Below are 10,548 nucleotides of genomic sequence, written 5' to 3'. Positions count from 1 at the left end.
GAAGGAGAAAGTGAGTCATAAGAAACAGTCTTAGCAATAGGATGTAAAGTACAAGACCTAGTGCCTCTACGAACAACAATAGGAAACTCAAAAGACTGATCAACAAAAGGTGAAGGAGAATTACTAGGGTCCAAGGGGACAAGATCAGGCTCGAGAGGAGACAACTGGCATGGTAAGGTAGATGCTGGATGTGTAGTGGTTTGAGTCTGCTTTCTGCGACTATACACACATATCTCCAGTCGAGGTGAAGTAGGAGAAGTAAGAGTGTCGCTCTCCCCCTGAAACGGGATACTAGCAGGGATAACAATTTCAAGAGACGGCGGCATATCTTCCACAATGGAAGGAGACTCCCCCTGAAGAGGTGTTGCAGTGTAGTATGACACAGATTCGTGAAAGACAACATCCATAGTCACAAACCAACGCCGAGTAGGAGGATGAAAACACTGATAGCCTTTTTGAGTAGGAGCATACCAAAAAAAAAATGCATCAGAGACCACGAGGATCAAACTTTCCATGAGGATGATGATCGCGAGCGTAACAAACACTACCGAATACCTTAGGAGGAACAGGAAAAGCAGCGGACCCTCGGAGAAGATCCAGAGGGCAGCGGAAGGCATGGACCCGAGAAGGCATTCGGTTGATAAGAAATGCAGCAATGAGAATTGCCTCGCTCCAGTATTGGGGAGGAACATGCATCTCAAACAAAAGAGAGCGTGCTACCTTACAAAGGTGGCTACTCTTCGGCTTAGCAACCCCATTATGAGCCAGAGTATCCACACAACTAGTCTGATGGATCATCCCATAATCGGAAAGGTAAGCTTGAAAGGACCCTTTAAAGTATTCACGGCCATTGTCGCTTTGAAGGATCTTAATGGTAGCACCGAACTGATTCTGAACCATGCAGTGAAACTGCTGAAAGCAACAGAAGGTCTCGCCCTTGGTTCACATCATATAAACCCAAGTAGTCCGAGAATGATAATCAATAAAAGAGACAAACCACCGATAACCATTGACAGACATAGCGGGATGGACCCCAAATATTAGAATGTATCAATGAAAAGGAGTAGCACTTTTATTTCCAGAAACAGAATAAGTGATTCGAGTTTGTTTGGCCAAAACACATGCCTCAAAAAAATTGACTCGAATTACAATTTTTAAAGGAAGGAAAAACTTTAATTAAAGTTCCCAAAGAGGATGTCCCAGCCAACGATGCCACCGCAGTAACTCAGAGATGGGAGGTGACGTAGAAGATGTCTGAAGAGCCTGACTAGAGACCAATGCCGAGTCACCATCAAGAAAATATAGACCACCACGTACCCTACCAGAGCCAATCGTTGCCCCTATCACCAGATCCTGAAAAGCATAATGAGATGAGAAAAAAATGACTTTACAATTAAGACTGGAAGTAAGACTATTAATGGACAAAAGGTTAGTGGGAAAAGAAGGAATATGCAATACAGTAGAAAGGGATAAAGAAGGGGTACAGCTAACAGAGCAGTTTCCCAGAATAGTGGAATAAGTCCTATTAGCCAACTTGGATATGCATGTTCCCAGATGAGTGATTGTGTTCGAATACAATGGAGAGTCCGTGAAATGCAACTTCAAGCTCAAGGACGTAAACTTAGAACGTGGGACGAGATGCAATACGAGTTGACAGGCATGTACCTATCTAAGCATGAACGAAGCATGTACTTCCTTCCACCAGATTTTGAAAAGCCACCCACATGTCACAAGATTGCTATTGTCGAGAAAGTGTTGGTCATTGATGTTCTTATCAGTGGTATTCATGTGGATGAAGTCGAAAGCGACATGGTCACAATGGTGGATCCAAGGAGAGTAGTGCTACAACAACTATGGTGATTATGGACAACCAAGTGGAAGATCCTAAAGGGTCCGAGATTGAAGTGATGGTTGATGAAACCATTAAGGAGACTGTGAACGATAGGGGCAAAGGACTTGAAGAGCCTATGATCGAAGAAGAGAAAGTAGAGGATGTGCTAGAAGACTACCTCATGGATACATCTGAAGACCTTGAGACTGAGCATGTGGAGTTCATCATCCCATTAAAGTATCTTGAAGATCATGCTCCTCACATTCTAGACTACATCCTTATTATCAAAGAGCTACCTGAATTTTTCTATGGCTTGAAGAGGGACGTGCACCATAATATGATCACCCTTACACTCTACAAAATTCGAGGACAAATTGTTTTTAAGAGAGGGAGAATTGATGTAGATAAGTCACCTAATGGGCTTATTTTATTGTAAATAAGCCTTGGGTTGGGTTATGTATGTGTTGGGCCTTTGATCCTATGAGTTTTCTTTGTAATGGGCCACTTTAATGGGCCTAAACTATGGGTAAAAAGTAGAAAAACAGGATTTAATTCATTAGTTTAATTAGAGTCCTGTTTTGAGTCTATTTCCTTTGTTATTTCATTTGAGTTAGTTTAGATCTCCCTATTAGTGAATGATTAGTTACCTATTCCATGTTGGAGTTCTAGTCTAGTCCTATTATGAATCCAAGTCCCACTAGGAGTGTCTAGTCCTATTTGGAAACTAGCTTTTAGTTATAGTTTGATTGCTATTCTGCCCTCTATAAATAGCGGAGCCTATGTACTCATAATTTCAGATTTGAATGAAAGAATTATGGAGTGATTACTCTTTAGTTAAAAGCTGTTATTGAGAGGTGAGATGCTTAAACCTTTGAGGGGTGTGATACCCAAAACTGTATTCTCTTTCACCCTTCTCAACCCTCCATCCTATTTTTTCTTCTTAGTTTCCATTACAATTTTCTGTTCTTAATTATTGTTGCTGTGAGATTTCCAAGAGAGAGTCTTCAGATTTGTCATGCCCTATTAAATCAGAATCGACCAGCAAAGGAATTCCAGTTTTGAAGTCCAATCGATCTCCAATATCTCCTCCATTTGAAGTCTGATCTGCCTGGTCTTGCTAAGGGCTGTTCCACATCATTAGTGGATCAATCGATCCATCTTAGAAGAACCATTCAAGGCTACCAGCTGCTGTCCCTGCAAAATTCTGACAAATTCTCTCTCCTAGGTTTGATTTTCAAGAAAGTGAATATCTCAGCAACCGACCGTCGGAACTCCTTCAAATTTTTAGGTTTTTGTACCCTTCCTAGGGACTACCTACGCCCAAGAGTGCATCTCAATTGGAGTCCTACAGACCTGGCCTCACCTCTCTCTATCCAACTATATTAAAGGTCTTTCTCTCTCCTATCGGGTTCGGTTTTGGGCTGGTTTTGCTCTTGTATTGGTATTGTACCCTTGGGGGTTTATTTGATGGTCTTATTCCTTTGTTGCCTGGTCCTATTTGTCTTGTTTGAGGTTTATAAATTGTGGATGTTAGTTTCTTGTAATCTACTCTTGCATTAAGGGCAGGTAGTGTACTGTGAGAAAAGAGGCAAGCGGCCTGTCATATGATCAGAAGCCCCCAAAGTATAATCCAAGGTGTAAAAGGGACAGACATAGTATGACCACAAAAGGAAATACCTTACCCAGAAGGGGTGGAATGAGCAGAGCACGCAGTGGTAGGTGCAGGAGAGTCTGGACGTGTCAAGAGGCGCTGGAGGGTAGTAAGCTCGTCAAATGATAGCGAGGCTACTGAGGAGCTAAGAGCAGAGTCAGAGTCCGGGCTCTCAGTATGATTGGACTGCCTAGAAGTACCGGCACGACCCTTCCCTCGCCCTTTTCCAGATGTATCAACAGGAAGGCCATGAAGCTTTCAGCAGTGCTCCTTGGTGTGACGCTCCTTCCTACAGTAATCGCACTTCATTGGAGTCCTGATAGAGGAGCCACCAGACTGTGGGGTTGCACTAAGGAACTGAGTGCCAGAAACAAGTGCAGATCTCTCAGTAGGAGTGGCGGCTTGCTCTGGAAGCATAGTGGTACGTCGACTGTCCTGAAGTTGGATCACAACATAGGCTTGAACCAAGGAAGGAACAGGGTCACGACTCAAAACTTAGGACCGCACCTGATCAAATTCCACATTCATATCTGCCCGAAAGTCATAGACCCTGATCTTGTCCTCTCGCTTCTGAAACTTGGTGACATCTTCAGGGATGGAAGGAGTAAACTCCGCATAGAAATCCAACTCAGTCCATAATGTCCGCAACTCATAGTAGTACTGTGACAGAGTGTGCCCTCTTTGCCTCATATCACGAATCTTTTGGTGAAGCTCAAAGACCTGAGCATCATTCTCGCTTTTGAAACTTGGTTGATCTGTTTAGCCATTGAAGCAAGCTTGTTACGAACTGAGTCTTCTGAAGTTAATATGTGTCTATTCTCATAAAAAAATACACAGAAGAAAATGAGGAGGGGAGAGAATGAGGAAACTCCAGCAATGAGGAAGAAAACTGTCCAGAGTGAGGCTATTAGAGCTTACACTAGTCCCTCGTTCCGGACAGTCAGTTTTTTTTCCAAACCATTTTCTCTCAATTGCTGCCATCTTGCCTCCCTCTGTTAGTCCTAAGACTACCCTTGATACATCAGGAACTAGGGTACAACCCTTAGGGAAGACCTGCAAAGAGACCATAATGAATATATGAGAGAGAGAGAGAGACAGAACCCAATAACCCAGCAGTCTTACAAGAGAGATACTCACAAAGCCAAATCCTGCAGTCTTGCATATAGGTCCAATCATGGTGTACTTGAAACAATAATTTGCAAGGAAGAGCCTAATATATGGTATCTCATCAATAATGGCTGCAACACCACCATTTTGACTCCCTCTAGATAGGGCTCGATCATACTCTTCAAGAGTGCTATAGTTTTTGAACTTGGATTCATTAAAGTCCAAGTTCTTCATGAGTGCTGTTACAAAGGACCCCTCTTGATAGCCCACATAGCCTCCATTTTGTTTGAGATCTTTGATGTCTGTGATTGTAGGCTGGAGTTGTTCTACTGTTAACATCGACATTAAGCTGGCCGTATAACTCAATGTCAGTACGAGCACAACAAATATCCAAATGATCACCACAAACCTCGATAAATTGCTCATGACCTTCTCCTCTGCAGAGGTCAAAAACAGTGTCGTGCTTGTTAAACACTATGATTGTTATTGTATCTCCTGCGGGCATATGATCTTAGAGCTTATGCTAGAGTGGGCCCTGGATGACAATATCTGATCTGTTTCCTGCCCTGAGAAATTCTAATAACAGCTGGACTTGCTATAAAGAGCAACCCAGTGCATGAGGCTCCCGCTACTGCAGGGTCTGGGAGGGGCAAATGTACTTAGCCTTACTAGCTATATGATTTACAAATCTTGCCTGTTTTGGGTCATAAACAAGCCTGAATAAGCCATCAGCCGAGCGTAGCATTCTTACGGAGTCCACACTTTAGAAGGGCCAGCTCAATAATATGTCTTGCTTAGCAAGATCCCTACTATAAAGCTCAGTCAGTTAAATCCTGTATGCATCTTTTATATAGAGATGAGGAAAGGTAATTACTGTGGGCAATCACAACGGTTGAGAAGGAGAACCAGAATATCATCCGGAGTTGTTTGGCAGGCGAGCCTCTGAATTCCCTGTTAATACAGTGCTCGAGAACCCAGACCACAAAGCCAGTGAAGACGAAAAAAGCTCCAGTTGTTAACCAGAGAACCATTTGGAGAGGCTTCAAGAAAATCCATGCACTTTTTTGTTCATCGCCTTTGATTGGCACTACCACTGATACACCTGATTCTGTGTAAGGCATCATAAAATCTACGAAAAAGGATCAGTTTGCTAGAATTGTTGTGTCTCCCACAACAGCTTCATAATTCTGTTTTCCCGTAGAATCATCTTTAGTAATATATAAGATGACAATTGGTCAATAATGCAGTAACAGTTTTTAGACCTATAGGATGAATTAAAAACAAAGGAAATATGAAAACAGACAGCAAAAGCCTGTAGAGAGGACAAAAGGCAGAAGCCATAGAGAAGGTTACAATTTTGGAAGAGAGTTTCATAGGCTTGGGATGAAAATGGATCTATTGAATAAAAGAAGATTAGGGAACAACCTAAGGTTTGCGCTTTCACAAATGGAAATAGTTCCAGAAAGTAGTTGCCATGGTTTAAAGTTTAATTAGAGTGAAAAGCGACTTCTTTCTCAGAACTTGAAGGTACTTATGATGGACAAAGTGGTTGTGCATAATAACTTACAATGTTGTAATGTAAAGCATTCTAAGAAAAGACCAATAGCATAATAGAAAGTTGTAATATTTAGAAAGTAGTTGAAGATAGTGAGAAGAAAGGTCGATCCACCTTCCATTTGTAACTATCATAGGGGATTAAGGATGTTTCAATAGCAGTTAATTCGAGAATTATGCTAACCTGAAGATAGACCTGTTGGACTAGATCATTGTAACTCCCGGTGCTTTGACTGTCTGCTTTCTCGAAAGGAATTCACTCATGGGTGACTGCATATGGTAATGAATCCATGGTGAATTTGAAGACATCTATGCAATAGCCAGTGACTATAGGACCCTTGGTGTGAGGATCGTGTTCAATCTTGACAAACTCACTGAAACCAGCCGTCACTGGAACTCCTATTCTTAATACCTTTCCATTTGTTGGTATTACTCAACCCTTTGTACTTCCATGGATTCTCCAGGTCATATGATGGGACGGAGGTCATCCATGTAAGCAAGTACCCTTTCTTATCACTTGGGTTCAGATTTTCTGAACTTCCATATGTTGGTGTCCAGAATTCAATCTCTTTTTCGCCCTTCCCAATCACATTAACTATTTGATAAGCTGATGATAGCAGCTGCCCATCAACCAGCTTGAATTCTCCACTTAACCCATTAAATCTCACTTTCAGGATTGATTTTAGGAGTTCTGGACCCATTTCTGAGACTCCAATAGATGCTAGTTCAGTTAAGTTATTTCTTCTGCTTGGCCTCTTGAATGATGGATGAAAAACAGCTGCCATTGCCAATGCCAATGCCCAAACACTATCATTGGGCATAGTCCAAACACACTCAAGTCCATTCTATCAATATTAGGATTCTCTCGGTAGAATTTCATTTTCCATCTACTTGTGAAGTTGTCAAGCTCCTTTGATTTCGTGACCTATGGTTTTACACCCAATACCCCCTGCATTGAATCAATCGCCAATTTATCCATTGAGTCCAAGAGACCAGTGAGTCCATCTGTGATGATCCAGGCATATCCTTTGCTCATGATTCCAGATTCTTTTGCCTTAAGAAAAAGGCGAGAACCTAAAGAAGATGACACATGAACGACAAATATCGTTGTCTGCATGGTCATTAACTTGTAGAGCTCGCCTAGAATATGATCATTTGTGACCCTAGGAGAAATGACACTCCTGTAGGGGGGATCTACATTTATATCTTGGAAAGCATCAGCAAGGGAAGGTATGATCCCTCTTCCATATTCAGTATCTTCGGAGATTAACACAACTTCTCTCCATCCAAAAGCTTGAACGATTGCTGCAATGGCTTTAACTTGAGAGGAGTCATTTATGGCTGTTCGAATAAAATAAGGAGTTTCGGTGGATGAAACTACAGGGCTTGTTGCAGTGAAGGAAATTATAGGAACCTGTGATTTGTTTCCTACATCTACTAAAAATTCTGCGAATTTTGTGGCCCTAATATAGCTTGGACTTGGACATTTTTCAACAGGTCTGTACCTGATTATACGACAAAGAAGTTTGCTGTAACCTGTAATTGTCTTTGAATGCAAATAGAATTGTATCATACGCTATGATATGATGATGGAAGCCTCTCAAGAGAAGTTTTTTTTTTTTTTTCTTTTTCTTTGTAAAACATACCAATGAAGCCGGCAAGTATCTTTAGTAGTATTAGTATTGTGATAGACAGGAGAGATCCAAATAGTCTATTGAGGCAGATTGGAAATTTATTACTATTAATTAATCAAGAAGGGGGAATTGTTGCCAGGCTGCGTGGTCCCTACATCAGTTGTAGAGGGGGGGGGGACAATGACAGCGCGTAGGGCATCCAACAAGGGTGGGTTTTTTTATAAATGGGAGAAAGAATGTTGCTAGGCTGTGTAGTGTACACTAGCTCCTCTCTAGTCTATATCTCCTCCCTCCTATATCTCCACCCTCCTATATAGATCCTGTTCATGGATTAATGAAAATGTGCAAAAGCTCTATTTGCCTCTGCCATTCTATGAGTCTCTTCCTTTTTGCTTATGGCATCGCCACTCCCTTTGGCAGCATCCACTAATTCGGAACTTAATGTTGAAAGCCATATTTTGACTCTGACATTTTCGGGATGCACCTAATAACCAACGAATGGCAAGTGCTTTTTCTTTGTGTATCCAATTTCAATGGGAACTTGATGAGTCATCCGCCACACGTCTTGCTTTTATTGCGTATATCGGGAGTTACTCCATGTATTGCTTGACATAAAACAAATAGGGATTGTTTGTCTTTTGTTGAATCTTTTTCACGGCTCGATAGATAATTTGATAAGCCAATGATTTTTTTCCATGTTTCAGAATATGGTTAACCAACATGTTAACTAATTGATTATGATAATATGTGGGAGGACAGAGATAGACAGGGTATATATACCCAAAATTTTTGGGCAAGGGATCGCCACCTGGTCATGTGGCCTTGCACCAGTGAGGGGCCAATGAGAGCGTGTGGCATCAATGTAAATGGTATTTTTCTTCCACAGGGTTAGGGCAAAATTTTGCATGCCCGTTTCTGGATGCACGGGCCACGTTACCAGGCAGCTTTATTTTTCCATTTTTGCATATTTGGAAACCACAGTATTGGGTGTTGGGTGAGCACTTGGAAAAAATTTTGAGTATGTAAATGAAGCCATGGAATAGCTGCTACTTCTGCTTTAAGGTGTGGAGGATCTTTTTTGTTGGTCCTGGACCATTTTCTCATTGGCTTTGTAGTTTTGTTGAACGGTAGTTTTCTTATATCTTTGGTTAATAATCATGAGCTGACCGTATTGGAATCTGCTAGAATTGCTAAAGAATAAAAGTATCAGTACCTGCTGAAGCAGCCTCAACTATATCACCTTTGGAATCCCTGGTGTGAAGAACTAGCCTGGTCTGGTAGTTAATATGCTTCTCATAGAAATCAGAGAGAGCCATTAAAATGCAGCTGTAGCTAATCTTTCCTACCAAAGTATGAATCACCCCTACATCGAATACCTTAGCCCCTTTCCCATTCTGGGCATCCACAGTTTCTCCATATATAATCAAGGAGGCCAAGAACAGGACAAGAGAAAGAGCAGCTGGGAAGCTGGTTGGGTTCTTCTTTTCCTGCATATTTTGAAGATCTATCTGGGATCAATGGTATGAATATAGACTGGTGTAGTTAAAGGATTTTCCTCGGGACTTGAAAGAGGCTATAAAGATAGACCAGATCCGTATACTCCCAATTACAGTAGATGATTGAGGGATGTGTGGCTACTGGTGAGCCACAAAGAGGGATCAGTCTTTGGGTTTGGATGTCAACTTTAGAAGACAGAACCCCCGGGTCATACCAATTGTCGGATGCCTGGTTGGATGCCCAATGCATTTGCATTAAAGATCTTTTTCATCGTTCAGTGAGACACCTAACGTGGAGGCATATCATTTAACTTGGTCGTAATCCCATCATCTTGACCAACAACAGTCACTGCTTTGATGGACTGAGAATTCCATAGAGGTGTTCTATGGACAGATACCTACTAGTACTATATGATAAATAGGGTGAGGCAGAAATTTTATGGATAAATTGACTTCATAGGTCAAGTATGACTTCAAACTTAATTAATTGGGAAATGAGAAAATAAATATAAGTCTCTACCTACAAGGCATTTGCCAATGCTGCTTGGAGAAATAAGGGTGCAATATGTTTGATGAAATTTAACTTGTGGATCAACCCATATCATTTCATAGGGATCCAATGACCAGAACAGCCATTTCACTTTTTCATTTTTCATATAGTACAATTAGGTGGTTCCACATAGAAACTCTATGGATGGGATTGTCTAAATTTTTTTTTTGGGGGGGGGGGGGTGGGTTTGGGTGAGACCAACAAGAATAACAGAAAAAAAAAATTGTAGTTATCCATATAGCAGTAGAAGGTAATGTTTTCAAAAAACACAGGATATATCTAAGTCATCCATATTATGATTTTTTTTTGTTTTTTTGTTTAAACAGTTTGTTTCCACTTGATTGGGAGAGTACACACTGGTGCCTAGAGTTAGGGTATACATGTCTGGACATACAAGCGATATGTGACAATATAAAAGGGTTATTTAGTTGAATCAAACTTTGAAATTTGACATATGGCTAATTTAGACCATGTCTTCTCCATCCAATGGTTGGAATGGAAAATCATCTATCCATGTGTCAGAAGATTCCTTGTGAAATTTGAAAAAAATAACATATCTTTATGATAATAATAATTCACCATTAATCATTACTCCAATCCCAAAAGCCAACGCAATAGGACCGAAATCCTATGATGTTATCCCATGCTAATGTATCCTAAGTGTAGGCTTACTTTGAGCACTCTAATTTCTTCAAAGTGCCGGAGGCATGACCCGGCCAATTAAG

The 10,548-nt window shown here is 41.1% G+C and overlaps 1 pseudogene; it reads right to left on the bottom strand.

Annotated features, from left to right (window-relative positions):
- Nucleotides 1-4,168: 4,168 nt before the first annotated feature.
- On the bottom strand, nt 4,169-9,545 carry LOC122069629 (annotated as a pseudogene).
- Nucleotides 9,546-10,548: the final 1,003 nt, after the last annotated feature.

This window comes from Macadamia integrifolia, unplaced genomic scaffold (genome assembly GCF_013358625.1).
Source record: "Macadamia integrifolia cultivar HAES 741 unplaced genomic scaffold, SCU_Mint_v3 scaffold670, whole genome shotgun sequence".
NCBI classification, from domain to species: domain Eukaryota; kingdom Viridiplantae; phylum Streptophyta; class Magnoliopsida; order Proteales; family Proteaceae; genus Macadamia; species Macadamia integrifolia.
The sequence above is the reverse complement of the archived record's forward strand: the minus strand, read 5'-3'. Positions and strand labels throughout refer to the sequence as shown.